Raw genomic sequence first — 27,921 nt, 5'->3', positions numbered from 1 at the left:
TAAATGTTTTTGTCCTTTAGACAATGGCACTGACATGTTTCTACAAAAACTACCAGGCTGCTATTTTAGGATGTTCACCTCCTCTTATCAATCTCCTCTTGACAGGTTAGAAGTAGCAAAGATTTTTTTTAAAGGGCGATCTTTAAATGCAGGGGTAAAATTCAACATAAGGGCTGAAGAGCTAAATGGGTTGAAGCTGTCTGAATTTACCTTGTGTGTCTTACAACCTAAGAGCAAAAGATATCTCTAGGATGAGTCAGAAAAGAAGCATTCAGAGTATTTGGGGAGATGTTTGTAACACAGACAGGCCCTTTTTTTATAAGCCCCCTTGCCTGCAATCCCACCTGTCAGCTGAAAATATGATCAAGGTCTTGATAACCCCAGTGTTTCACCAAAAAAACTATTTTTTAGCCTGTATAAAAAAGGAATAAGCTGATTTTGCACGAGCAAAACCTACATACGTCTCTCTTGACATCGGCAAAACATCCAGCAGCGGCTCCAGAGCCTGTAAAGAGGGGAACACATGTGCAACTGCATCCCCTGGCTCCGCCATGTGTGTGGTTCCTGACGGATTAGCTCAAAAAGCAAACCTGATCCACAGGGACATGATTTCCCACCCCGTCCGCTTCATCCAGGATGCTGCAGACCCCAGGAGGGCAAGCGCAAGCCTGATTTACAGAGATGCTGAGCATCCCTCCTATCGCTGGTGCAGCCGCGGCAGCACTGGGTACCAAGAATAATATGAGAAAGTCTCAGCTATCATGTTACCCACCTGCTTACGAGGCTTTTTAGGAGTCCTCTGAAGCATCCTTATTAAAATACCATCCTGGCAGACGAGGTTTTTGCCCTGCGTGTGAGCAGCTCGGTGCTGCTCTGCCCCAGGGGACTTGACAGGTCATTATTTTGTGTCCTAAAAATCCTACAAACCGATAAGGGAACTCCAACAATGTGATGGTTTATCAGTTTTTAGGCTGGAAAGGGAAATTCTTTCAATTGAGATAAAGATTCTATTCCTCTCTGGCAAACAAGGGTTTCTGCTTCATTCGGGGACTCCAGCAGAAGCGGAGCCAGGACAAGGATGGGACACATCGCTCATGAGTCAACAGAAAGATGCTGTCGCAGACGAGAGCAGCATCTGCACAAATTGTAAGGAGCCTGAAACTGCTCCTTTGAGAGAGAGAGAAAGAATAAAAGAAGCAAAACTGCCAGAGAAACAAAATCTATTTGTAAACCCCAGGCAGAGCAGACGTGAGGCAGCCGGCACAGGAGTGCCGAGATGATAATGGAGCCTGATGGATAGTTCACAGGATTAGTAGATCCCCTCCAACTCAAATATGCTGAGAAGCCAATTATTTAACACTAAGGACAGTGCAAACGGATGTTTAATAAGCTGGATCACTCCAGGATTGCAGGAGCTCAAGGGACCAAACCTTCACTTGTGTAAATCAGGAAAAGCAGCATTATAAAATACCCGGTGCTTCTGATACACGCTGGTCCCCGTGGTTATCACTGTCTCTACTGAATTTTGGGAGCAGATGGACGTGAGGGTTCCCCAAGGAGTAGGGACACGCTCCAACACCTCCAGGCTGGGGATCGCACCCTTCCAGTTGGCTTGTTCCCAGGCAGAGGGGTTGCTGCTCCTGGGGAGATAAGCGGAGCTTATTTTCTAGCTGATTGCAGAGAGGCAGCAGGGAGCGAGTGGGAGGTGTGGGAGCAAGAGAGGGGTTTGCTGTGTGCTCCGGACACTGATTAAGCACCTGTTTTGGAGGCAGGGATGATCACTGGGAACAAACAACCTGGTTTTCAAATGTCTAAAAAAGAGTCCTTCCCGAAAACACTTCTCTGTGTCACCTTCTCCCTTCATCTAAGCTCATATCTACTGTAAGGAGCTGAGGTGAGTCTTACAATCCACATCTCCCCACGATCTACCACCCACCACAACTGCTTCTGCACGTCCACGTAGTCTGGGCTATAGTACAGGTGCAAGAACGGATATAAGGAAGAAACTGTTGGCCCTGAGGGTGGTGAGAGCCTGTCCCAGGTTGGCCAGAGAGGTGGTGGATGAACCATCCCTGGAGACATCCCAGGCCAGGCTGGACGGGGCTCTGAGCAACCTGAGCTGGTGAAGATGTCCCTGCTCATGGCAGGGGGGGCACTGGGGCAGCTGGGAAGGTCCTTTCAACCCAAATCATTCTGTGATAACCCAGCACCGATGTGCTCCTCAGCATTCATAACACATGTGCAGTTTGGGGGTCAGGGGGACACAGGGATTTGGTCCCTGATGGATAGGGACCCGTGGGGACTTAGAGCACAGCTCTGCTAAGGGTTTGGCCAATACCAACCAGTCTCCCACCTGGTGCAATGACAGATAACTCGTTTCAGCAATGTCAACTCAGGAGCTGGCTCTGGTGTATGTGAACCAGATTAAAAACAAGATGTTTCTTTCTTCCTATTCAAGAACTCTAAGCAAACACTCAAGCCCGCACCTCCTGCCTGACAGCTGCAGAAAACAGGCTTGGAGAGGACCTTGAAATGCCACCCAGCTCACAGCCCCGTGACTGTATCTGCAATGGGGCCAAGCACAACAAAAGCCAAAATCACTCCAAGCATTAACAAATATTGCTGCTCAGCGCACTCCCGTGCAGCTGCCAGTGCCTCTGCCGCCTGCTCTTCCCAGCACTGCAGCTCAGAGAACACGAGTATTTATGAGAGCATCTTCTAGGGATTTACAGAAAGAGCAATTAGCTGTTTGGTCGTTGACAACAGCGGAGAATCGTGGTGGTGGTGAAGCTGATTTGTGCTGATTCATCAACGCTACAAACTACTCATGTCTCATCTCCCACAGGAGCCCCCAGTAAATGAAGGGTGGAATTAGACCCCCAAGATCCCAGAAAGACATCAAGACAGCCACTTTGTGCTCCTCAGCTCACGTCCTGCTTGCGAGGGGCCACCAGCTCTCCCCACAAAGCCACCCGCTCAGCACACCCAAAGCGCACTCACCGGTACCCTTGTTTTTGTTTCAAATCTCCAGCGATGCTCCCTTTGCTCCTCTGACCATTTCCTAAGAAAAAACAAAGAGAAAAAAGAAACACCTTCATCAGATCCAGAACTGAGCTTCTGGTTCAGATCCAAAGAAACCTTCTGTGAGGGTGATGAGGAACCACCAAACTGCTCCTGCTCCCCTACCCCCCATTTTTCCACGGTCTGTTCAGGGTTTCTCTGCTCATCACCCCTTGTGCCTGCAGCACAACATCACCTAGCAACACCGTGCCATGGAGGTGTAAACCCAACCCATCCTCCCGCCGTATCACATCTCCTCCTGTGACAGCTGGGAGGTGAACAGGCCAGAAACAGATCCCGTCGGATGCTTCATGCATCACACCCTCCAGCCGGTGGATAAATACACCTTGGTCGCTATGGGATTATTGAATTCCTGTGTCTTCCTACACCCAAAGCTTGGTTGTCTGTGGTAGCTCGGCGGTACCAACAACAAACCCACGGCCCACAGGTGATGGGGTGCGGAGGAGGAAGGCCGTATGACCGGCATCCACCCAATTCTGCCCGTGCAAGCCCTCTCTCCTTCTTAGCTTGGGAAAAACTTTGGGAAAAACAAGCTCTTGGCCACCATGTCGTGCTTGCAAATTTTGGAGACGGTGGGTTGGCAGTTCCCAACAGGGAGCTGACATCTCCATGCAGGAGGTGTTAAGAACTGTCAAGAGAACACGCTAGAGGAGATCACAAAATGCTGATGGCTGCTAATGCCAGCTATGAGGTGGACGGTGAACGATAAGGTGGCCAGAAGCTTGTCTGAAGCTGGGCAGGACTCAGAGCATGGTCTGACTCCCTTTCAACACAAACTCAAGGTGTGAGATGCCCACCAGCATGCAGCCATCGTATTAATGGGGTCCAGAGCCCCCCTAGTACAGCTTGGGGGTGGTGGTCGAGGCCTCCTTGTGGGCACGGGTGGAGAGGAAGACCATGATGGCCAATACAACACAGAAGCTGTGGGAGCGCATAGCTGGACATTGCTCCTGTGGTTGAGCAGGCAGCTGGAGAAGCGGTATCTACGTGTGAAAATAGCAATGAGCTCATGATCTGGGATATTTTCCCCAGAAAGGCATCAACAGCTCACATCTGTCCTTAAACCTGGGTTTGTACATGAGTTTTGGCCAGGGTCAAGGGGTTCCCACCAACTTTCTTCCCCTAAGGTGCCGTTGGGCATTGGAACAGGCTGCCCAGGGCAGTAGTGGAGTCACTACCCCTGAAGGGGTTGAACGTAGACATAAATGAGGTTCTCAGGGACATGGGGTAGTGCCAGGAGTGGGTTAACAGCTGGAGTCGATTTTGAGGGTCTCTTCCAACCAAAACGATTCTATGATTCTATGACTGTCCTGGGACCAAGGAACCAAGGGGCTCTGACCACTCTACCCTTTTTATTAAACTGGTAAGATAATTGCTGTATGCGCATAAACAAGGAACAGAGGAAAACCACAACAGGTAACCTTTGTGCTGGTCTGTATTTTTCATTTTCATGTTTCTCCAACCATCGGCATGAGGACATTTTGGCAGCAAGCAATGCCCGGAGCACAGGTGGCTGGTAGAGCCTGCGGTGGCTGCAGCTGTGCAGGATGGCCAAGCTCCGGGGCCACGGTCAGCCCAACACAGGGACTTCTCTACAGCTAATGAGTCCATCTGCTATTCAAGAGCATCCAGCTGCTCTGACCTCCCGCACTTAAGCTCGACCTCCTTCCTTAGCCCCGGCCCCAGTTCAGATCATTAGCAGAGGACTAACCGCCACCGCTGACGACTAATGACTCGTTTGCTGCTCAACGGCCAAAAGTGATCAGCAAAGGGGGTAAAGAGCTTCATGCATATCCATGTGGGTGAGTGCCTTTCATCTTTATTTTGGGCAAAATTCCCAGGAAAGGCGGCAAAAATCCTGCAATGCCCTGGCTTCATGCCAGAGCTCATCAGCTCTGCTAAGGTCGAGGCAAAACCTCCTCCTGGTGCCAGGACAGGGGCTGGCACCTCGTTTCCCTTGAGCGACGCTGAGCTTGAGCTTTAAATTCTACTTAAAGTTGTTTCCTCTCTACAGACAGAGTCCTGCATTGCGGTTTCTCCCCATGCCAAAGGGAACTCGGGGACACAACAGCTTGCGACGCAACATCTAAAAAAAATCAGTGTTTGAGGCTTAGGAGAATCCTCATGGGATGAGGTTATAAATGGGAGTTTCTGGGCTACAGAAAGGCTGCACCCGAATTACAGCTTCATTAACCAATTGTCATTAATAGGGGCTTGAAGAACAGTGTCTGTGGATGACCACACTCATGGTCAACCCTCTGAGCCGGCAAACACAGAGCCAGGGAGGATGCCCCGGTGTCCCTATAGCATTTTCCAAAATAGGATGGGCATCGCTGAGAGCAGCCCAAGCTTTGCTCTCCCGTTCCCAAAACACATGTAGGATGAAAAGCTCTAAACCAACAGCCTTCCCCGTGGCTTTCCCCTCAGCCACAAGGTCCCTTTTAGCTTCTTGAAGTGGTTTCTAGATGAATGGAACACACCCTCCTAGATACAGAATCACAGAATCATAAATGGCTTGGGTTGGAAGTGACCTTCAAAGCCCATCTAGTCCAACCCTCTTGCCACGAGCAGGGACATCTTCACCCCGATCAGGTTGCTCAGAGCCCCATCCAGCCTCTTATCACAGTTCATGGGGATGCAATCAGCATGATTTGGGGTGTCTGGAGAGCCACTGAGTTACTCAAACATTATTTCGGGGTGTGTAACACCCTCCAGACTCCATTGACCAAACATTCACCGACCATAACACAAGATGAGGTGCCAAGTTCATATTTTTATCTTCCACTGCAGCCCACCTCCAGCTGCTGGTCCAAGTTCCAACAGCTCCAAAATAAAAGCCATTTGCACCAGATGAGGACACCCTCCAGCTCTGCGCCCTCAGGCGCCTGCTGTGACAAGTGGCATATAAAAACATCTCCAGGATGGTTCCAGGGTTTGGGTGCCTCTTGCATAACATCACTGAAGACAATAAATTTGACAAAGAAAGGAGAAGGAACAACTGATACGCAAAGCCATGCCATGAATCATTCACCAAATGGAATTTGCTCTCTAGCTTTCAAATAATCTTGGAGGTTGCGTCCGAAGTGTTGTTTGCAAGCCCTCAGTTAACCTGGAAAGCAGATGCTGCTACAGCATCATCAATAAATCCCCATCAAATACGACTTTAAAATGCCCAGAACTTTTGCAATCAAATTTTTTCATCTTCTTGGAATATCTGAAAACCAAACCTCATAAAACGCCTTTGCTGCGATTCAGCTTTAATGAATAAGCCCAAGCCTAAAGAAGGGCTCATCGCACATGTCCCCTGGTGGCTGGGTGGCCACAGGCTCCTTCCCAGAGCACTCTGCCCATTTCTTTCATATGATCTCAGGAGTTTTTGGTCTCACCAGACACATTAGTGAATCAGGAAGCTGCCAGAAACATCTTCTAGCAGCCTTAATAAGTATAAGCAAAATACAGAGCTGCAAGCAGACACTGCCTCGTTGTCAGACAGAAATGAAGGTGAACTTAAGTGAAGACGAGGAGAAAACTATGAAGTGTTGACTTTCCTTCCCAGCCTGAGCATCTGAGGTGTCTCAGTAATGAGGAAATGACAACCGAAAAAATAAAGCTACAGCTTCCTCTAGTGATGCTCCCCAGTCAGCTGGACAGACTGGGATGACCCCATCCCTTCTGGAGGTGCATGAAGGTAGGTAAGAAGATGTCAGGACCTGCAGTGCAACCACAGAGCCATGGTGGAACACCAGGGCACAAGACATCGGGTGTACAAAACCCATTACACACTGCCTTTTCTGGGTAATTCTCCTTCCAGTCAATTATTTTTATGTCGAGATACTGAAATGTGTGATGGGAAGGAGATACCCAGAGTCAAAGACTCGTTGTGTACCTGCAGAAAAATGCTAATTAACTAGGCTGGGCTAGTTAGCTAGAATCCATCTGCAAAGATGAGAATCTACAGCAGAATCCAGCTGATCTCAGCTAGATATCTACCGTAGGGCAAGAGACACCACACCACTGAAATTGTGCTGACTGCTCTCCATAGATGGTGAAGGCAGCCCAGGCAATTAGGGAAGAAGTAGGGACCATCAAGGTACATAAACGCAAATGGATGAACCCCACCTCATCAGAAAACATTCTACACAGCTAAAAACCTTGTTTCTGACAACGACCAGCAACTTCAGAGCCTGAGGCCTGCTCAGAGTCTGTGTTGCCTCGAATAGGGCAGTGTTCTGGAGAAGTCAAGGGCATCAAGCCACCCATGTCCCTGCAGAAAATCCCACCTGGCAAATGCCCTTTGAAAAGCCACATCTATCATGGACCTGCTGGAGAGGAGACACAGGAATGATGCGAGGCTGGAGCAGCTCTGCTGGGAGGACAGGCTGAGAGAGCTGGGGTGTTCAGCTGGAGAAGAGAAGCTCAGGGAGACCTTATTGCACCTTTCTGGACTTAAAAGGGGCCTGTGAGAAAGATGGGGACAGACTTTTGAGCAGGGCCTGTTGTGATAGGACAAGGGGTGATGGGTTTAAACTAAAGGAGGGAGATTCAGGCTGGACATGAGGAAGGAATTGTTGTCCCTGAGGGTGGTGAGAGCCTGTCCCAGGTTGGGCAGAGAGGTGGTAGATGAACCATCCCTGGAGACATCCCAGGCCAGGCTGGACGGGGCTCTGAGCAACCTGAGCTGGTGAAGATGTCCCTGCTCATGGCAGCGGGGGCACTGGGGGACCTGGGAAGGTCCCTTCAACCCAAACTGTTCTCTGATAAAAGGCCTGGCTGTGACTTTGTGCTGACATCCTTTCCCGTGCTCACCCCTCTATTTTCCCCTTCCTGTGTGAAAATAGAAACAACGATGTTGGCCGTGGTTGGAAAGGGCTTTGAACTGTACAGATGAGAAGTGGTATTAACAGATAAGATGGTGCTGAATTATCCTAGTAACGGAGGGAAAGGGAAAGCGACTAAAGGAGAAAAACCCTCGCGTAATAAATAATAGTCTATAAATTACGTAAATTGAATGCATCAAAAAAACAATCCTGGAGAAGCAGCTGTTCCATACTTTATTGTTGATAGCATCAATCTAAGAGGGGAAATTACCACCTTGTGTTCTGCAACACATCACACCGACTTTCCTTTACAAACTTTAATGTCTCCTGATTGCAAAGTCAATTTAAAATTTACCACGAAACACAAAATCTCATAAACTTTATGACCCAAATCACACTCGCTCAGCGCTTTCGCCCAGATGAAACACATAGGAACTGCTTCACTTTCCAACATGGACATACAGTGACACGCTGCAGACAGCAGATGAGAGAGCAGACAGAGTGAAGAGCAGCAGGATGAAGAGCAGACAGAACCATGATTTATGATGAGGGTGGTGAGAGCCTGTCCCAGGTTGGCCAGGGAGGTGGTGGATGAACCATCCCTGGAGACATCCCAGGCCAGGCTGGACGGGGCTCTGAGCAACCTGAGCTGGTGAAGATGTCCCTGCTCATGGCAGGGGGGGCACTGGGGAGCTGGGAACATCCCCTCAACCCAAATTATTCTCTGATTCAACAAATCCAATGTGACCTTGAGCACAGTTGGGGATCTGTAGTTCTGGTGCCGTAAACACATTGTCCTCAAGATGTGACCAGCATCCCGCGATGCTGAGCCAACCTCCTTCCTCACACTGCGCCATGCTTAAAATTCAGCTGTTTTCTGAGCCCTTTTGCAGGTTCTGATGCAAAACCCTGAGTCACATCCCCAAGTCCGGGTTTCCTCCAAAAATTTAAGGCCATGCAGATCCCACAGGGAAGATGTTTTGAGTTTCTAACGAAGGGAAGGAGCAGGCAGCTACGTCCGTGCTTGGAGCTGATCGTTTGCTCGTGTTCCACTCACAGGTTGATGAAGGAGAATTAATTAGGCTCCTAGTTTTGCTTCCTACATAAAACTAACTCCTTTTGCTTCTGATTAAAGTGTTTTCACTGTGACAGAAAGCCCATGTCTCTGAAGGGTACAAAGGCTTTCGGCTGAAACAACAGAAAAAGCTGCATATTTCAAGATGAGCTTCCCCAGCATCCATAAAACACTTCACTCTGCTGGCGTACTTATGTACCCCATAGGCTCTGGCTTAAAATTCTCCTCAGCTCAAAATTGCAGGATGTGTCAATGGAAAAATACCATTTTTGCAATCAGCCGCTTGCATTTGCAACTGACTTAAAGTTGCAACGAGATGGATACTTGAAGAAGCAGCAATGGTTAAACCCAGGACAAGGAAGGGACAGGCAGGACTTGGGGATGAAGCACTTGATCAAAGGGTAGCTCAGAAGTTATTTAAAAATAAACCAGAAAGTAGAACTTCCAGACAGTTGCTGCTGTAATTACAATGCAGACAACGGAGCCACGGTGCTGTTAAGGTTACTGGATTTTCCTAGCAGCTGTGTTTAATTTACTTAAAACATGCAAAGCCATCAGGTCAGATCCCATTAGCAGAATCATTCCAAGGGCTCGGTCAGCCCAGTGCTGCAGAAACGCTGAGAGAAAAACACAAATGCAAAATTTCCCTGAAAAAGTGAGAGAGATTCATGCGATGGCCAACATCAATGCACATTGCCTTTCCCTTCGGCCATGGTAGATGTTGGGTGGTTGGTCATAGAATCATAGAATCATTTTGGTTGGAAAAGACACTCAAGGTCATCATGTCCAACCATTAACTCAACCCTGGCACCACCCCATGTCTCTGAGAACCTCATTTCTGTGTCTGTTCAACCCCTCCAGGGATGGTGACTCCAGCACTGCCCTGGGCAGCCTGTTCCAATGCCCCACAGCCCTTTGGGGAAGAAATTGTTCCCCAGATCCAATCTCAACCTCCCCTGGCGCAACTTGAGGCCATTGCCTCTCGTCCTGCAGCTTGTTGCTTTTTTTCATCCATATAACATTGGCTCAACACTCTACTCTCTGATCAAGGTTTCACCCATTATTCCTGGCTCCTACCAGCTCAATTCTGTTTCTAAAATTAGCATCCTGAAAAAGTTAATTGCTAGAACAAAAGACATAAGATCACATTTTGGTCCCTGCACAACATGGTAAGTTCTTCTGCAGCCACCTACAACCAACTTAGAGTCAAGCACGGACTGAAGCTCAAACATGTTGTGTTCTACTAAGCCGTGCCCAGCAGAAAGATGAAGTTTTAACCCACTTTGATAACAAGAGACAGAGCTGAAGACACAGAGAGAGCAGAAGATGCCGTGGGTTACTTTCTGCACATGATCCTGATACAAAGTCATTCCTACAGAAAACAGAAAAGAGAAGAATAGACAGGAGGAGGAGAAGGAGGAGAAGGAGGAGGGGAAGGGGAAGGGGAAGGGGAAGGGGAAGGGGAAGGGGAAGGGGAAGGGGAAGGGGAAGGGGAAGGGGAAGGGGAAGGGGAAGGGGAAGGGGAAGGGGAAGGGCTATAAACTGCTGTGAAGCAATTGGTTTGTTTATGGGAACCCTGAAAACATCCAACCAAATTGCATTCCCCTCATCGACACAGCCTGGCACTTCTCGCCACCAGAAGCCCTCCTGAAATCAGTACCTCCTGGCCCTGGAGTTGCTGGAACAGCTTCCGATCGCTCTTCCAACATAAACTCACCTTTCGTGGTTTAGAAAGGTGTGCGATTTATTTGCATAATAAATGACAAGGCAGGGATACAGATTTCTGTCAGATCCCCCTCCTCTCTTCCCTTTGAAAAAAATCTATTTATTCCGAGAGAACTGGCTCTTCTCTAGATAAATGGTGTTTATAGTCAGTTTCGCTCAAGATATGCATTCTTTTGCATGCCCGTAATGAATTTTCACAGCCAGAGCCCTAATCCAGTCAAGTCAGGGAGGGTTTATCAGGACCTCTTATTTTATTTCTAATGCTAAATGGGAATTGCTTTTCTTATCGCTATCTAGGAGCACCTGAGTGATTTGTGCTTCACATTTCCTACCTCACTGGAATTCAGGATGTGGTGTTATCTGATACCATACAAGTGTCACTCATGTTAGTTACCTTCTCATTTTAATTTTTTTGATATATTGATTTTTTTTTTTTAAGAGATTTTACTTTAAGATGTGAGTCTCTCCTTGCTCCCCACCTTCCTCATGCTCACATTTCTTTGAGCGATCCTCGGAAGTCGGGATCAGGGCTTGTCTTGCCTTCATAGAGTCATAGATTCAGACTTTTGAGCAGGGCCTGTTGTGACAGGACAAGGGGTGATGGTTTTAAACTAAAGGAGGGAGATTCAGGCTGGACATGAGGAAGAAATTGTTGTCCCTGAGGGTGGTGAGAGCCTGTCCCAGGTTGGGCAGAGAGGTGGTAGATGAACCATCCCTGGAGACATCCCAGGCCAGGCTGGACGGGGCTCTGAGCAACCTGAGCTGGTGAAGATGTCCCTGCTCATGGCAGGGGGGACACTGGGGGAGCTGGGAAGGTCCCTTCAACACAAACCATTTGATGATTCCATTAATCCTTTTGGTTGGAAAAGACCTTTAAGATCATGGAGTCCAACTGTTCATCTGCCTGATGTCTTCTTCCCTTGGGAGAGGACTCAGACATTGGGCTTTCCCCAACCAGCCCACCTTCTTCCACTGAAAAAGTACAACACTACACAATAACAAGCAGAGATTATTCTTAACATTGGGTTTAAAAGCAAATGATCCCAGGAGATCTGGGGGTTTTTGATGTGACCGCAACCAGGGAATAGCTCTGAGCTCCAGAAATATGAACCCGTTGTTGCTGGAAAGGCACAAGAAGACCTATAAATCCTGCAGATAACACTGTGATGGATCAGTAGTGGCAAGACATTAACCTTCACTCTTGAGGAGACACCCAAATGATAACACCTGTAGCCACGCCACTCCGGAGCTATCAGTCTTGTCGCTCGTGAAGATAAATCTATCTGACCTCAACCATCATCCTACACCCCTCGGGCTTCCTCGCTCCAAATCCTCATAGATACAAGCAGAGATCAGGAAAATCACACCTAATAATCAACGGAGTGTGTGTAACAAGGCTCACATGGAAACCATTTCCTTCCAGTATGTGAAAATGATTCCGCAGAGCAGCAGAAAAAGAGACATACACATTAGGCTTGAAGACCAGTCTGCAGGGAAAGCGCTACATGCCAGTGACAACTGTGGACAGACAAAAAACAGCTAGCAAAACCTCAAGGAGCTGTCACGCACAGGAAAATGTAAGTTAATTAAAGCCACTTAAACAAATACATCTGGGACAAGGGCATGGGATGTCAGGAGGGAGAATGAAGTGATATTAAAAGCTCCAACAGATGGTGAATCCTAGACAGGAGGGGCAAGGAAACTTTGTTCTGCTGAATCCAGATGAGCCACTCTCCCCAGATATGTGGCGGGGAGGGCAGAGAGCCCTGGGCTACACCTCACTATCAGGTACCGCATCTTCTGCAGCGCCCACAGGGACATCCAAGGTCAGCAGGTCTGCCCCTCCACTGGAAAACACCATCAAGGCTCGACTGATGCTCTCCTAGACCAAGCGGTGCTGGTTGGGGATTATAAATCCATTTCTTGTCTTCTTAAAACCTTCTCTCCTGTCCCTACTGCACCGTTCAGCTGAAACAAGAGCCATGAGTAAAGCATCCATCTGGCAAGGTGCGCAAGGATGTAAACCCACCTCAAACACACCACCAGGACCAAAATCACCTCCACCTTCAGCCCTGGTCCTCCTCCGAGCACAGTGTCCCCTGAGCCTCCAGAGCTGACTTAGAACAGAATCACAGAATCGTTTCAGTTGGAAAAGACCCTCAGGATCATCGAGTCCAACCCTAACATAACTCTAGCACTAACCCGTGTCCCTGAGAACCTCATCTCTGTGTATTTTCAACCCCACCAGGGACGGTGACTCCACCACTGCCCTGGGCAGCCTGTTCCAATGCCCCACAGACCTTTCCAGGCATAATTTTTTCCTAATATCCAATCTAAACCTCCCTGGCACAACTTGAGGCCACTTCCTCTTGTCCTACCACTTGCTACTTGGGAGAAGAGACCAACACCCTCCATGCTACAGCCTCCTTTCAGGAGGAGACTTGCCTCCTACTGTCCTCAAAAGATGGGTACCAGTTACTCACACCAGTCACTGCTGATATAAAAGCACAAGAGAGATTTGGACAGGCTCTGTGCAAACAGCACACCCTGTGTGATATATGTGCACAACAGCTTTGAATTTAGGTGCCTTGAAACTCAAGAAGACAAGAAGCTGGAAAGTTGCTTTGAGTTGTTTCAAGCTGCTTTGCTTTGACCTTATGGCTCCACCACATAAGACTTCATTTTTATTGCCGTGAGCACCCAAAAAAACTTAAAACATTGGGTCTTTATATATTCCTTAGAGCATTAACTCAGAAGCAGCACCAAAATAACCACACAAGGTTGGGTCATCATGGAGAAGCCACCACTCAACCGGCCCTTTGAGACACCCCTGCTTGGAAAACAGCCCCAACCAGCCTCAGCACGAGGCAGACAGGAGGGGAATAGCAAAGCTGTCTCCACACCATCTAATCAGGATGACAGCATGTGAGATCGCTGCTGACATCAGCCCAACCCAGCTGGAGAACAGGTGGCATGAAAACACACATGGAGGAGAAAGGAGAATCCAGGTTTCCAACACATCTCTCTCTGCTTCCCATCCTCCTTTCTCTGCTGGAATGCAGGAGATACAACCAACCCAATGCTAGCAAAGTGAGGAGGACACTGGAACCTGGTCATCTTGGTTAGGAGGGATGTGGTGTAGCGAAGGATACAAGTCACTCAGGAAAAGGTCTGAGGTCTCCTTCCTCATCCCAGAGCTCATTTTCTAACCCCAAAACATTTGCTGCAAGCCTTTTATTCCAACACTGGGTATGATTTTCATAGAATCACAGAATGCTTTGGGGTGGAAGGGGCCTTCCCAGCTCCCCCAGTGCCCCCCCTGCCATGAGCAGGGACTTCTTCAGCAGCTCAGGTTGCTCAGAGCCCCGTCCAGCCTGGCCTGGGATGTCTCCAGGGATGGTTCATCTACCACCTCTCTGCCCAACCTGGGACAGGCTCTCACCACCCTCAGGGACAACAATTTCTTCCTCATCTCCAGCCTGAATGATGAACTCATCTGAAGTGCCCAGGGCTCTGCAGCGAATGTCACAGCCCAGGCTCTCCAAATATAGCCCGGCACAGCATCCTCCTCCCTGCCCACAGCTCCGGGCAGGCGGCCAAGCCCCCCACCCATGTCCCCATTCCCGTCCCTCCCAAGGGCTCCTTCCTCAACGCAGCCCAGCTGCTGCCCCCACCCGCCCTGGGCTGACAGATTTGTGCAGTCCCTGTAGGGTGGGGTAGGTACATTTATTTCCTCTAAAAAAAAAAAAGAATTAAAAAAGCAATTAACCTTTTCCTCCCTTTACAAGGGGCAAGAAACATCCCTGCCATATAAATGGTTTCATGACTATGAGATCTGCTCAGGCAGCTGTGCCAGTGCTATTCTAGTTTAGCTAAAATAAAAGAGTTGGAATTGTACAGGGGCCTTCATGAAAACTGTCCCGGAGACCACAAGATTAGAGCACCAGATGGTGACCTGGGAGTCTATTCCCAGCTGTGCCCGGGGATTCTCATGTGAGTCACAACATGTTTATCCACCTCCGTTTCCACAAAGATAAAAGAAGGGCAGAGAAACTGAGCCTATCAAAACCACAGACCTACATGTGAAGGACCTGCAGGTCCATGGGACCAGCTAAATTCACAGGATCACACACTGATATCAGTGCACTCCTGGGAGGATGAAGTAGCTCAGTCACTTGAGTTTTGGAGGATAGAGCATTCACAGGCTCACCCAGTCCCTCAGGCCAAGCTGCCTGACCTTCTAGGCAATGACAATATGAGAAGATCGACAGGTACACCTAGGGACTTCTGTAGTTTCAAGAAGGAAACAATAATCCCATTCCCCAGACAGGAAGCACAGCCAGGTCTTCATACAATCATTGAATGGTTTGGGTTGGAAGGGATGTTCCCAGCTCCCCCAGTGCCACCCCTGCCATGAGAAGGGACATCTTCACCAGCTCAGGTTGCTCAGAGCCCCATCCAACCTGGCTTGGGATGTCTCCAGGGATGGTTCATCCACCACCTCTCTGGCCAACCTGAGCTAGCGTTAAGAAAAAACAATCCCATCGCCCAGTCTGTCCTGGGTCCTTCCAGCTGCTCAGAGATATAACTGCACTAAAAAAAACAGGAAAGTGCAGAATAACCACAGCATCCCAGCCATCATCCCCTCTCCCACCACGAGCAGGTCCTCCTCCACCAAGCAGGTCCTCCTCCACTGGCCCTGCCACCTATTGTTGGGCACAAAACCACCACTCCACCAGCCGTCACCATGAAGCTCATTACTCTGCAAAGGGCTTTGAAATGCTCTTGAATATGAAAGATGCTCCATCAGACTAAATCCAGCTCCGTTTGCTGTTACAATACAAGAACATTTCTTTTGTCTGTGCCTTTTGACTATGCCCAATTGTTCCTCTCAGTCAGGATTTTGGAGTCGTTAGTTGGAATTAGTAAAGTTCCCACTGCAGGACTTCTCCAAGGCCCTGTTCTCGGGCTACAAAGAGTCGATGAGGAGTTGTTTTGCTCTCTCCGAGCTGGCACTATGACGGGGAGTGTTTTGGGGGGAGCAGACAGTCTGCTCGACTCCACTCTCCCATTGCAGTCACTGGGAAATGCAGCTGATGACGAGATACCATGTGTGGTCACAGCGGGGCTGGTGCTTCCCAGCCAGGACAGAACCTCTAGACCCTTTTATTTGGTACCTCTGGTGGGACCAGGTGAAGGGCTTTGCTCAGTCCCATCTGTATTTAGGCGGCACATCCCACAAAGTTCAGGTTTCTCTCCCAGAAATCCCCTCCTCTGCATTTCAAGGCACCAGCCCTGAAGAATGCACCTTCCTCTGGGTGACAGGGACCTTTGCCTGGCCACCTTCATGGTGAGAATGCCTAGATGTGCCTGACCTTGTCCTCCAACCTTCTCGCTCATGTTACACCATTCCAACTACATTAGACTATATCAAGACACTTTTCCTCTGAAGACATTTATACATGGAACATGCCAGTTTCTCTCGACCCCGTACCCTCTTGGGATGCTCACTTGGACTTAGGAGGAATTCAGTGGCAGGACATTTTCACTGGAAAATATTAACCCATCTGGACCTGTACCCCTAGAAGGGGGGTGGTCAGTAGGTCAGAGAGGTTCTCCTGCCCCTCTGCTCTGCCCTGGGGAGACCACACCTGGAATCTTGTGTCCAGCTGTGGCCCCTCAGTTCCAGCAGGACAGGGAACTGCTGGAGAGAGTCCAGCGCAGCCACCAAGATGCTGAAGGGAGTGGAGCATCTCCCGTGTGAGGAAAGGCTGAGGGAGCTGGGGCTCTGGAGCTGGACAAGAGGACACTGAGGGGGGACTCATTCATGTTTACAGATATCTAAAGGGTGAGTGTTAGGAGGATGAAGCCAGGCTCTTCTTGGTGACAACCAGTGACAGGACAAGGGGCAATGGGTTCAAACTGGAACACAGGAGGTTCCACTTAAATCTGAGAAGAAACTTGTTCCTGGTGAGGGTGGCAGAGCCTGGCCCAAGCTGCCCAGGGAGGTTGTGGAGTCTCCTTCTGTGCAGACATTCCAACCCGCCTGGACACCTTCCTGTGTAACCTCATCTGGGTGTTCCTGCTCCATGGGGGGATTGCACTGGATGAGCTTTCCAGGTCCCTTCCAAACTCTGACATTCTGGGATTCTGTGTGAAAGACCAAACGGAGGAGTTCCTCCTTGGTACTACTAGACTCTTTCACTAGTTCCATGTCAAATATGTCATAGAATCATAGAATCGCAGAGTAGTTTGAGTTGAAGGGACCTTCCCAGCTCCCCCAGTGCCCCCCTTGCCATGAGCAGGGACATCTTCACCAGCTCAGGTTGCTCAGAGCCCGTCCAGCCTGCCCTGGGATGTCTCCAGGGATGGTTCATCCACCACCTCTCTGGCCAACCTGGGACAGGCTCTCACCACCCTCAGGGACAAGAATTTCTCCCTCATGTCCAGCCTGCATCTCCCTCCTTTAGTTTAAAACCATCACAACAGGCCCTGCTCAAAAGTCTGTCCCCATCTTTCTCACAGGCCCCTTTTAAGCACTAAAAGGCCACACTAAGGTCTCTCTGGAGCTTCTCTTCTCCAGCTGAACACCCCAACTCTCTCAGCCTGTCCCCTGATCATTTTTTGTGGCCTCCTCTGACAGAGGATTCATTCCTGTTCATGTGTAAGAAGATCCAGCACACACATCAAGTTCCATGGGCTGTGCCCCGTCTAACATTGCTATTTGGCTCCCAAGAGCCATCTTGTGTCCCACGACCACAGCAGCTCCATCTCGCACCCACCCTAGCCATCCCACCACAGTTTCTGGATTAAATGTGGGCATTTGGCCACCAGAACTCTGAAACAACCAACCTTATGGTTCCCAGGGAGTGGGAAGCAGAGCCCAGCATTGAACCCAGCAACTATGGCAGCTCCTCATCTTCCATGGTGGATTTTATTTCCATTCCCTAAGGATTTCCCTGAAAATTATCTCACAGATCATCCCACCTAACATCAGCAATAGCATTTCCATTGAAACACACCCAAATCCAGGCAATTCACGCCTCTCACCTTGCAATTTTCTGAAGTAACACAGTACAATAAAACAGCCTGCTCAGATTCCAACCTAATCTAAAAGCAACTTTATGGCTTCTAATTTTAGCCCTAATCTTCCTTTGCTATGGTTGTGTGATTTCTAATTATTTTATCCTCAAGCTTTGCTTTGACGGATAGTTGTACCTTTTCCAATGCCAAGTGACTTGTAAAGTGCCCTTAAAAAAATATGCTGATCGTTTCAGGTTCATTTTCAGTTCCTACGCAAATAATATCCTCCTATATGTCTTTTCTGGGGAAATATTATTATTATTAAAATAATAATAATAAAAAGCAATATAATTCTTAAAGGAAAGCTCTATTTCTTAGGATGATCCCAATCCGATCCCGCTAACACAACATTTTCTCTTAAAAGTTGTTAAAGAGCACAAATCCGTTATCCAGATACGGATCTTTTAATAATTCAGTCCCTTCGGCTTGGCATCGCTCCCAGAACATTTTGCCTTTATCTATCCTTATCTTCAGGTTACGACACATCGAAGAGCAATCGGCCAAGCCGAAAATTCGAGGGGACGTTGCGATGGACGGCGTGAAGCCGCAGTGGAGATGCACTTGCCTTGATGCTCCCCGAGATCGTCGCCCATCCAAACCTTCCGAATTTATAGCAGCAAAGCTGAACCCTCAGCTGAAGATGCATGGCAGGGTCTTAGGATGGAACCTCCAGCCCAGGTTCCTCAATAGGCAGATGTTTTGTCTCCAACCTGAAGCAACCTCTTGATCCTCCCAATCACTGACACAGATCAAATCTGGATCTGATAGTGTTAAATTTGCACAAAAATTGTTGGTGGGGAGACAATGCTGCTTGCAGAGTTTCCAGCTGTGGAGGCAGCTGCCTGCCCAGCTCTGCCACCGGCTTGGAGGTCCTTGGAGGACCTGCCACCGGCTTGGAGGTCCTTGGAGGACCTGCCACCAGCTTGAAGGTCCTTGGAGGACCTGCCACCAGCAGCAGGGTGGAGGACGTAGACCGGGTGGATGTTTGGTGGGTTATTTCCTTCCCCAGGATTTACTTTGCTCGCTGGTCAACTGGAAAACATCCATTTGACCTGTGACACTTTTGTTTTAGTTACTCTCTGAGCTTTTGACAACCGCGGTTTAAACACAGAGCACACGAGCTTTGAGAAAGCACTCCATCCCCGCAAATTCAGAGTGGACGGGGGAAAATACCACACCACGGCCCTGATGGTGAATGTATTTATTCTTTGTCACTCTTCATTTTTCTGTCTTTCACTTTCCGAGCCTGTTTCACCATTTGTGTCTTCTCTGTCCCAAATGGAAATGTGAGCTTAGCTCCCCACCGCAATATTCAAGCGAGAAGGATATGAGTTGGGTTTTTTGTAAAATTTCCTGCACAATGCTGTGTATAGAGTATTTAAATGGAGATTATCAAAATGGGAAACAACCCAGTCAAAGTCCTCAGGCCTATGTCCCAAAAATGTCACCGTACGGCGCTGCAAGGGACAGAGAAGAGCCTCTGTTCCTTGCAGGCATGGAGGATGCTCTGGGAGAGCAACCAGAGACACACGATCTGTCCCTCGCAACACCTCAATCTTGGGCTTTAACCTCTGCTGAAAATCAGTGGGAAGCTGGGATTTATTGACTGATTTATTGGAGGAAAAAATCCAACAGACTCAGTTAAAAATTATAATGCTTTGTTGACCGATACTTTTAAAGACATCGAGAATTTTATAAGGAAAAACATCTTGCTCAGGAAGCCAACCCTCCAGAAAATCCCTCATCTTTAGTGTTTCAGAGCAACATCCACAGCATCCTGCTGGCTCCCTTCTTACTCCTCTTCCAAATCCACCCCGAGGTCCTTCTCAAGCTCCCGCTCTGAGTTTGAGCTGGCCTTGCTGGGCTGAAAGAATAAAGCTTGGATTAAATCCTGCCCGTGTACGCCTCAGGCATCGGGCTGACACCGCATCTCAACGAGGATGCACTGCTTGGCCCTAGGACCTTTGATTTCCATCTATCCACCTTGGAGCAAAGTTTTAACATTTACCAAAGGCACAACAATGAGGCCAGGTATGGAGGAGAGAATGCAGCTGCTGTGAACCTGGGTAAATAGCATTTTCATACTTTTTCCTTCTGCAGAAAATAGTTGCCAGATGTAATTTAGAAAGCAGCCTCCTGCGGCTGTAGCTTTTGAGCCCTTCTTAAAAGTCCAACCTGAACACGCATCCTTGCCAACAAATATTGATATTTTAAGCCTTTGATTGCTTCTGATGGGAGTGAAAACTTTTTAATTTGTTTTTATAGCTTTCTGCAACTTCACTTCAGGAGAACTTCCCAAGCAGAAGAGCTGGTGACCACTGCCACAACAGTGACCCAGCAGTTCAGGTTGGCCAGAGAGGTGGTGGATGAACCATCCCTGGAGACATCCCAGGCCAGGCTGGACGGGGCTCTGAGCAACCTGAGCTGGTGAAGATGTCCCTGCTCATGGCAGGGGGGGCACTGGGGAGCTGGGAAGGTCCCTTCCCACCCAAACCATTTTATAAATCCCCCTCTGGAAGCACAGGAGATATATTGCCAGTGTCAGCCCTCAGAGGAAAAAAAAGAAATCCATGGATTCATGGGACAGACAACTAGGAATGTCATTTCAGATGGTCTGCATAACCCAAAATATCAAATTTCACCCATCATCCAGGCAGAGAATTAGAACAATTACCTAGGGCCTGATCCTGAAAGGTGCTGAGTGCAGTCAAGTGGTCTCTGCTCCCATAGAGTTCAGTATCTCAGGGGCTCTCAGCAGGGGCAGCCTTGGAGCCTGGGCAAAAGAAGAAGGTTGGTCTTAGTCCAATATTTTGTAAAAAAAAAACAGATACAACTAATAACTAAAAGAAAAACAACATCCCAGCTCCACATGTCAGCCCCGTATGAGGAGCTAATGCAATGATCATGCAGACCAGGCTTGGGGAGATGCTCTCCAACCCACAGGAATTCTCTGTAGACCAGGGATGGAAGGCTGCAGCACACAGGAGAGAAACCACACCAGGACGGATGCGTCCATAGAGCTTTGATCCACATCCAGGAACACCAAAACAACATTCCTCAGGAACACTGCTTTATCCAAGCCACCACACATGGACACCTACACTGTCAACACCATCCCGGAGCTAACACACCTTCTTGGCAGACCACAAACCCCAAGGTTGCCTTGCCAAGTCTCCAGGAAGAGATAAACCTGGAGATAGGAGAAGTTTGCTGGGTTTCCAGGGAGGAAGGCCCAGGGACATCGCTCCATGCTCCGTGATGTGTGGCACGCCAGCCCCGGGCGGGCACCGCCGTGCCAAGAGCGGGGTGAAGGGAGGCAAGGGGATGACGGGGACACGATGACGACACTTTTCTCCTTTGTTTTGGGAGGTCCCCTGAGATGCTCAGCTCGGGGTGGCCAAGTCCTCCTTCTTCTTCCCCTATAAGGGGAACAGATGAGGGGAGGAAAACAATGCTCTCTCCTCACTCCCCTAATGGAAGAACAAAAGCCCAGTGATCCCTTCCAAAAACGTCTTTTGAGGAACTGAAGGCCTGAAGGCCCAATATTTCTGGTTTATTTAGTTCTGGACAAACTCCAGCCTGGCAGCGTCTTTCTGTCCTTCTTCCAGACTCTTGCCCAGAGATGCACGGGACACACAGGTTTGCACAGACCCCAGACCCATCAGTACCTCGCAGAGGTGGTGAAACCAAAGGTGAACCTCCTCCACCAGACCCCACGGCAAACAAGCCTTGGCCACAGGTCTGTCCCAGCCCAATCTCACTGGAAACTGGGACCAAAACCCACTAAAGCCAAAACCAGCATCGGAACTTCCATCGCTCAGCAGCTGCTACAAAGCAGAAAGGGGATTTCTGCCACGCTGATTGCTCATGGAAATTCCCTGACTGGCCCGCAACGGCGGAAAAAATGGAAAATATAACTTTTAATACCAAGTTGGTGGCAGGGCTGTCTATTTTTCCCTCCTGTGACTGGTTACCATGGATGGATTTCTGAGGTTGACTGTGCAATTGTTCACTGCGCCACTCCTGTTAAACAGACGTACCGTACTTTAATTTCCAGAAATTCTTTCCTCGTTTGTTTGCTTAAATTATTTCTACCATTGAAAGAAACAATGCAGTCTCACAAAGCCAGGGCCCAAATCTCTCGAGTAACCCTGTTGTGGTTCATTACTTCTCCACTAGTTAACAAGACCAGTAATTTCCCTAAGGTTTAATAGAAAATCTTCCTTCCAGAATGCCGAGGGGCAAGATATTTTAACAAATTCTACTGTATTCCAGTTTTGCTGGAAGTGAGGGATATTCTAGGCAAGGCACAGGTCCTACTCAGTGATAATGTATAAAAGCAGGTACCTTAAATGGAGCTTTTTTCACCCAAAGGGGAGAAGGTATCCTAATGCTGTCAGAGGTGGGCCTACAGCCTGTTTTATCAGTAATATGGATTGTATAGTAAACAGGGGACCTACCAATTGCCTGACCATAAACTGCCCTTTCTGACTAGTTTTACAAAGCTCTTTCCATGACCAAATCACAACACGTTAGGAAAAACTAAAATTAACAGAGCAGAGCTTGTGGGAAAAAAGCAAACACATGAAACACATATGTGTATGAATATACATATATATATAAGAGTTTGTGGGGGAAAAAGCAAACATATAAAACACATATATGTGTGTATATATCTGTATATATAACACCAAAATAAAGCTCTGTTAAGATGCACAGGCAGGTGAAATGCATCCTGTGCTGGGTGAGAAGTGCTGCCTTTACTTACAGGGACATTTTCCCTACAAGTGCCTCTGCAGCTCCTTGATGTTCTTTCTACAATAGGGCTCATCAAGCAAAAGCAACAGATGTTTGCACAGAGTCTTCTCACTTATCTAGTGATGATACCACGTCCAAATAAATCACACGGCGTCAATAATAAACACTGGAAGGTTAATCAGAAAGAGGCGCTGAGCAATCTGGAGGTTCCCACAGACTCCCTGCCACGAGGAAGGGAACGAGAAAATGCCCTGACCTATGCAGGGGTGAGTCCAGCACACACACAGAACACAGGGAGATCACGGGAGCTGTTTGCAGATCACTCCTCCAACATGAATAATTCAAGCAGAAGCGGCTGGATGTATGAGAACAGATAGATGGGACCTTGCCACCGGTGCTTTTGAAGGTTTTATTTTATCGAGCAATGCAAAGAAAGCACGACCCTTAACAAAAATCTTCAGCCTAGCATTGCCAGTGTTGCGATTTTACTGTGAATGTTGTGAAATACACTGTTTTAACAGATGCCCAGCTGATAATGAGCATCCCTTCCCTTTCTCCTCAAATCAATTTTTTGATTATTTGGCTGGGCAGGTGGGGGAAAATTATGTATATTATTGAAACCTGCAGGACCCACCAGCAGTCCACTACCTAGCTACAAAAATCACAGAATCATAGAACAGTTTGTGTTGAAGGGACGTTCCCAGCTCCCCCAGTGCCCCCCCTGCCATGAGCAGGGACATCTTCACCAGCTCAGGTTGCTCAGAGCCCCGTCCAGCCTGGCCTGGGATGTCTCCAGGGATGGTTCATCTACCACCTCTCTGGCCAACCTGGGACAGGCTCTCACCACCCTCAGGGACAACAATTCCTTCTTCATGTCCAGCCTGAACCTCCCTCCTTAAGTTTAAAACCATCACCTCTTGTCCTATCACAACAGGCCCTGCTCAAAAGTCTGTCCCCATCTTTCTCACAGGCCCCTTTTAAGTCCAGAAATGTGCACTAAGGTCTCCCCGGAGCTTCTCTTCTCCAGCTGAACACCCCAACTCTCTCAGCCTGTCCTCCCAGCAGAGCTGTTCCAGCCTCGGATCATTCCTGTGGCTCCTCTGGCCCCTCTCCAGCAGGTCCATGTGTGCTGAGCACCCCAGGGATGGATGCCCAGTGACTTCTCATCCCTGGATGGAGAACCAGAGGTTTCAAGGAGGGGTTTGACAGAGGAGATCCCACTTTAACAGCATTTCCAAAGCTCCCTGATGAAGAGACAAGCTCCACTGCTACTGACACCCTTTGGGAACTCCTGCCCAACAACTACATGTGCATTTCCCTTCTTCAATTTACTCCACTGCTGCAAGACTTAGATTTGTCCCCAAAATTGCAGAAGCAGCTCTTCTCCAGCTGAACTGTGCATATTGATGACACACCTGGTCATAGCCCCCTTGCATATAACATATTTCTTGATATTGCATGAAACGTACCTGATTCAAAAATCACAGTGACACTGATTCACCCAAGACCACAACACAAAATTCCCAGTAAATCTGGTTCTCAGAGTGACCCAGATGAGAAGCACCCAGGTCTCCCAAGCTACCTGAGAACTTTGATGCTACCAGCAAACAAGTCTACGGCTTCAATTTGTCCTTGAACACAAAAATATTGACTCCATCCACACTTTCTCCCATTCTTAAACTCCTTAAGCTTAATCTTCTGAATTAAAAACACCTCTCAGCGCCATTGCCTGTAGAACCCTTGATCTAGAAAGCTCAGTCTGGACGTGACATCTCAATGGTGTCTGCTACAGATGCTCTTATTATCTACATTAAGAAAATTTGACTGTAATCTTCAGCATAAATTGTGTATCTCTGGTAGGAAACCTGTTCCTTGCCAAGAGCTAGAGAGGCCTTTGTAGGCCGAGCACAGGCCATGCATGACACATCTCCACATTACCCCAAAATAACTACTTGGTCACATCTGATCCTCAGGGTTCTGGGTTCCCCACCCTTGTTTTTTTCATTCCACGCAGAAAAATTATCTAATTAATACATGTCTGACAGATGTTCCTTGAAAGAAATGTCATGTCTTCAAAAGACAAGCTGATGAAAGGAGTAATTGAGTAGATTAGAGTGACCAGAAAAGCCAGGATTGTAGCACGATAGTGGAAAGCACAGCTTTAAATCTTTCTCTGATATTTATGATGGTTTTATTTGCATATCAAACTACATGCCAATTAGCTGTATTATAAATCTATGACGAAATTATGCTGTGTAGCTCTCCAAAGTGAAGAAACATCAGGGCTGGGCTGCATAATCACCCTTAACTCTGCCCCTCCAGGTGTTCCTATGGCTCACTCCTAATGATCATGTCCTATTTCACAATAACACAACTGAACAACCTGCATCTTTTGCAACCATATAGATGTATATGCACATTTCCATACACTACAAGCGACTTTGTGTGTGGTGAGACCTCTGCATGTCCCATAGCCAATTCAGGATCATTGTTTTTTCATTCTCCATCTACCTGCTGCCCCTCATCTCAGACTGTCACCTCTTCAGTGCAACATTCTGCTCTGTTATAGCTTCATTAGGGTGGTGAGAGCCTGTCCCATGTTGGGCAGAGAGGTGGTAGATGAACCATCCCTGGAGACATCCCAGGCCAGGCTGGACGGGGCTCTGAGCAACCTGAGCTGGTGAAGATGTCCCTGCTCATGGCAGGGGGGGCACTGGGGGAGCTGGGAAGGTCCCTTCAACCCACACTGTTCTATGATTTGTGCAACCCCATAGGAAAGCAGAGATTCTGCTTGAAGACCTGTAGGTGACATCGGGATGCTCTCATTTTACAAATTAAGAGGAACGTGGGGAAGCAACAGCTTGATAGGGTGGCAGCATCACCTTCCTCAAGCATGCCTTGGAAGGGATGTGTGTTTGTAGCCAAACTAACCACCTCAACGAGGTCTTTGTGTTCTGCCAGATCATCAGCAGAAGGCAGCAGGTAAAGCCGGAGCCTACGCGCCCATTTGCACTCACAGCCAGCACTGGTTACAGCCAACACTGCCTGAAAATTGGGTCAGACACCCTTCACATGTAGGCAGGGAAAGGTCTGGGGAGAAGTGGTCCCAGAGCAGCAAGCGGTGCTGGTGCTCCTCATGGCTGGGTCTGGATGAAGAGCACTGGTGCAGGTCCCTGTACAAATAAACCAGGCAGCTACATGATCTCAGCCCATCCCAACACCTGGATTCAGTGGTTCAACCCTCTGTCAATACTCAGAATTAAAAATGGGACTTAATATATCATGTTATGACAGTTACGACCCCCTCCCTCTCTTGTCTGCTTCACAGAATCTCAGACTGATTGGGGTTGAAGGGACCTCTGTAGATCATCCTGTCCAACCCACCTGCTCAAGCAGGGTCACCAGAGCAGATCACACAGGATCGTGTCCAGGCAGGTTTGAATGTCTCAGAGAAGGAGACTCCACAACCTCTCTGGGCAGCCTGGGCCAGGCTCTGGCACCTCAAAGGAAAGAAGTTTCTCCTCATATTCAGATGGAACCTCCTGTGCTTCAGTCTGTGCCCATTGCCCCTCACCCTGTCATTGGGCACCACTGAACAGAGTCTGGTCCATCCTCTTGACACCCACCCTGCAGATATTTATAAATATTGATAAGATCCCTCTCAGATTCTCTTCTCCAGCTGAATAGCCCCAGCTCTCCCAGTCTCTCCTCATCAGAAAGATGCTTCAGACCCTTCAGCATCTTCTTAGACCTGCTTCACCAACCTGCCTCTCTTACCCCCAGCCAGCAACATTATCTCCCATGATGTTCTACACATACAAACCACCGCTCAGGGTGAGTCCTTAAAACCAAGGCTCCCTCCCAGTTCCCTTCCACTGGCCTGCCTAGAGGAGACTGGTTCGCCAAAGCCTGACAGTAACACAAACAAGCATTCTAACTGGGCCAACTGCTATAATGGGCAACTGTACCATCTTATGATTGCTGCCAGTCTCCTTTCCTTCACTCAGGGACACCACATTAACCTAGTAGAAGGTTCAAAACAAGGAGACAGAGACAGTTTTCCTGCAGCAGGTGGTGGGTCTGCAGAATTCCTTGATGAAGCACTGGTGGGACCAAGTGTGGATGGGCTTCAGGAGAGACTGGATGAGCCACCAGGTTAACAAACAGACCCAGCATTACAGGATCAGGAAATCCCTGTTGCAGGAAACAGGTCTTCTTACAATCAATTAGACAAAGAGCCTCATACCACAAATTTCTGGATATTGCCACCACAAGGATTTGGTTTGCAGGTGACTTCTGGCCCCAAGCAAGGGCATCACTGCACGTCAGACACTGCACTGGACATCAAAAGACATCACACCTCAAATGGGTGGGAAAGACACATTGTGGGAGACATTTTACCAGTGGGGAAGTGTCATCCAGATACCATGTAAAGAAACGCTGCACAGAAAAGCTGTGCCCAAGGTGGGAATCAAGCCTTGATCTCCTGACCCCCCTTCCACAGAACCATAGAATTGTTTAGGCTGGAAAAGACACTCAAGACCATCGCGTCAAACCATTAACCCAACCCTGGCACTAACCCATGTCCCTGAGAACCTCATCTCCGTGTCTGTTCAGCCCCTCCAGGGATGGTGACTCCAGCACTTCCAGTTTCTAGTGACAGCCCTGTCCTTCATGGTTGATGGACAATTGCCCTGTCTGCCTCCCTGTAGCACGTACACCGATGTATCTCAAGAAACATCTTTTTCCACATGGAAATCTTGCCCAGACAGCAAATGAAAATGTTGGATAATAATGGAGGATCAGTAACTCTTTGGGATAGTAAAAAATCCCAGATGTCCTCAACTCAACAACATTCGATGTGTGCGGGACATGCCACCAAAGGTAAGCAACGCTCCTGTTCATGCACTTGCAATGCTGTTTACCTTCTCAATTATCTCGTGATGCCACATTTGGGTTGGGATCAATATCAACCACCCTGAGCTTTCCCTGTGGATGTGCTACCAAGTACGTCTTCCTTCAGGAAAATCCCAGACATAAACAAGCCATCCCTACAGACGACGCGAAGGGGAGCAAGGAATGAGTCTGAGTTCCCCAGGACCCCTTTTTTTGGCCCAGCTGAGGCAGCAAATTTGACAAATTCGAGTGACCAGGCACATATTCAGCCATAAAAATGTTAATATGTAAACAAATCAGAGGCAGCTTGGCTGGCTGGGTTCCTACTTCTAATTCAGTATCACAGTATGTTTGGGATTGGAAGGGACCTCAAAAGATCATCTAGTCCAATCCCCCTGCCGGAGCAGGAACGGCTGGGTGAGGTCGCACAGGAACATGTCCAGGCGGGTTTTGAATGTCTCCAGAGAAGGAGACTCCACAACCTCC

General features: G+C 48.4%; 1 protein-coding gene across 6 annotated transcripts in view; it reads right to left on the bottom strand.

Annotated features, from left to right (window-relative positions):
- The window catches only part of ZBTB7C (zinc finger and BTB domain containing 7C), a 165,108-nt gene that overhangs the window by 76,456 nt on the left and 60,731 nt on the right, over positions 1-27,921 (bottom strand). For 4 of the 6 annotated variants that reach the window (XM_065046848.1, XM_065046850.1, XM_065046849.1 and 1 more), the window contains 2 exons: positions 20,456-20,554; positions 3,001-3,061 (listed from right to left, as the gene is read on the bottom strand). The gene's annotated coding sequence lies outside the window, so the exon portion shown is untranslated. The remainder of the gene's footprint in view (positions 1-3,000; positions 3,062-20,455; positions 20,555-27,921) is intronic. The other 2 variants (XM_065046853.1, XM_065046851.1) reach the window with 1 other exon arrangement.

The sequence above is a fragment of the Columba livia genome, chromosome Z, assembly GCF_036013475.1.
Source record: "Columba livia isolate bColLiv1 breed racing homer chromosome Z, bColLiv1.pat.W.v2, whole genome shotgun sequence".
NCBI lineage: Eukaryota > Metazoa > Chordata > Aves > Columbiformes > Columbidae > Columba > Columba livia.
The sequence above is the reverse complement of the archived record's forward strand: the minus strand, read 5'-3'. Positions and strand labels throughout refer to the sequence as shown.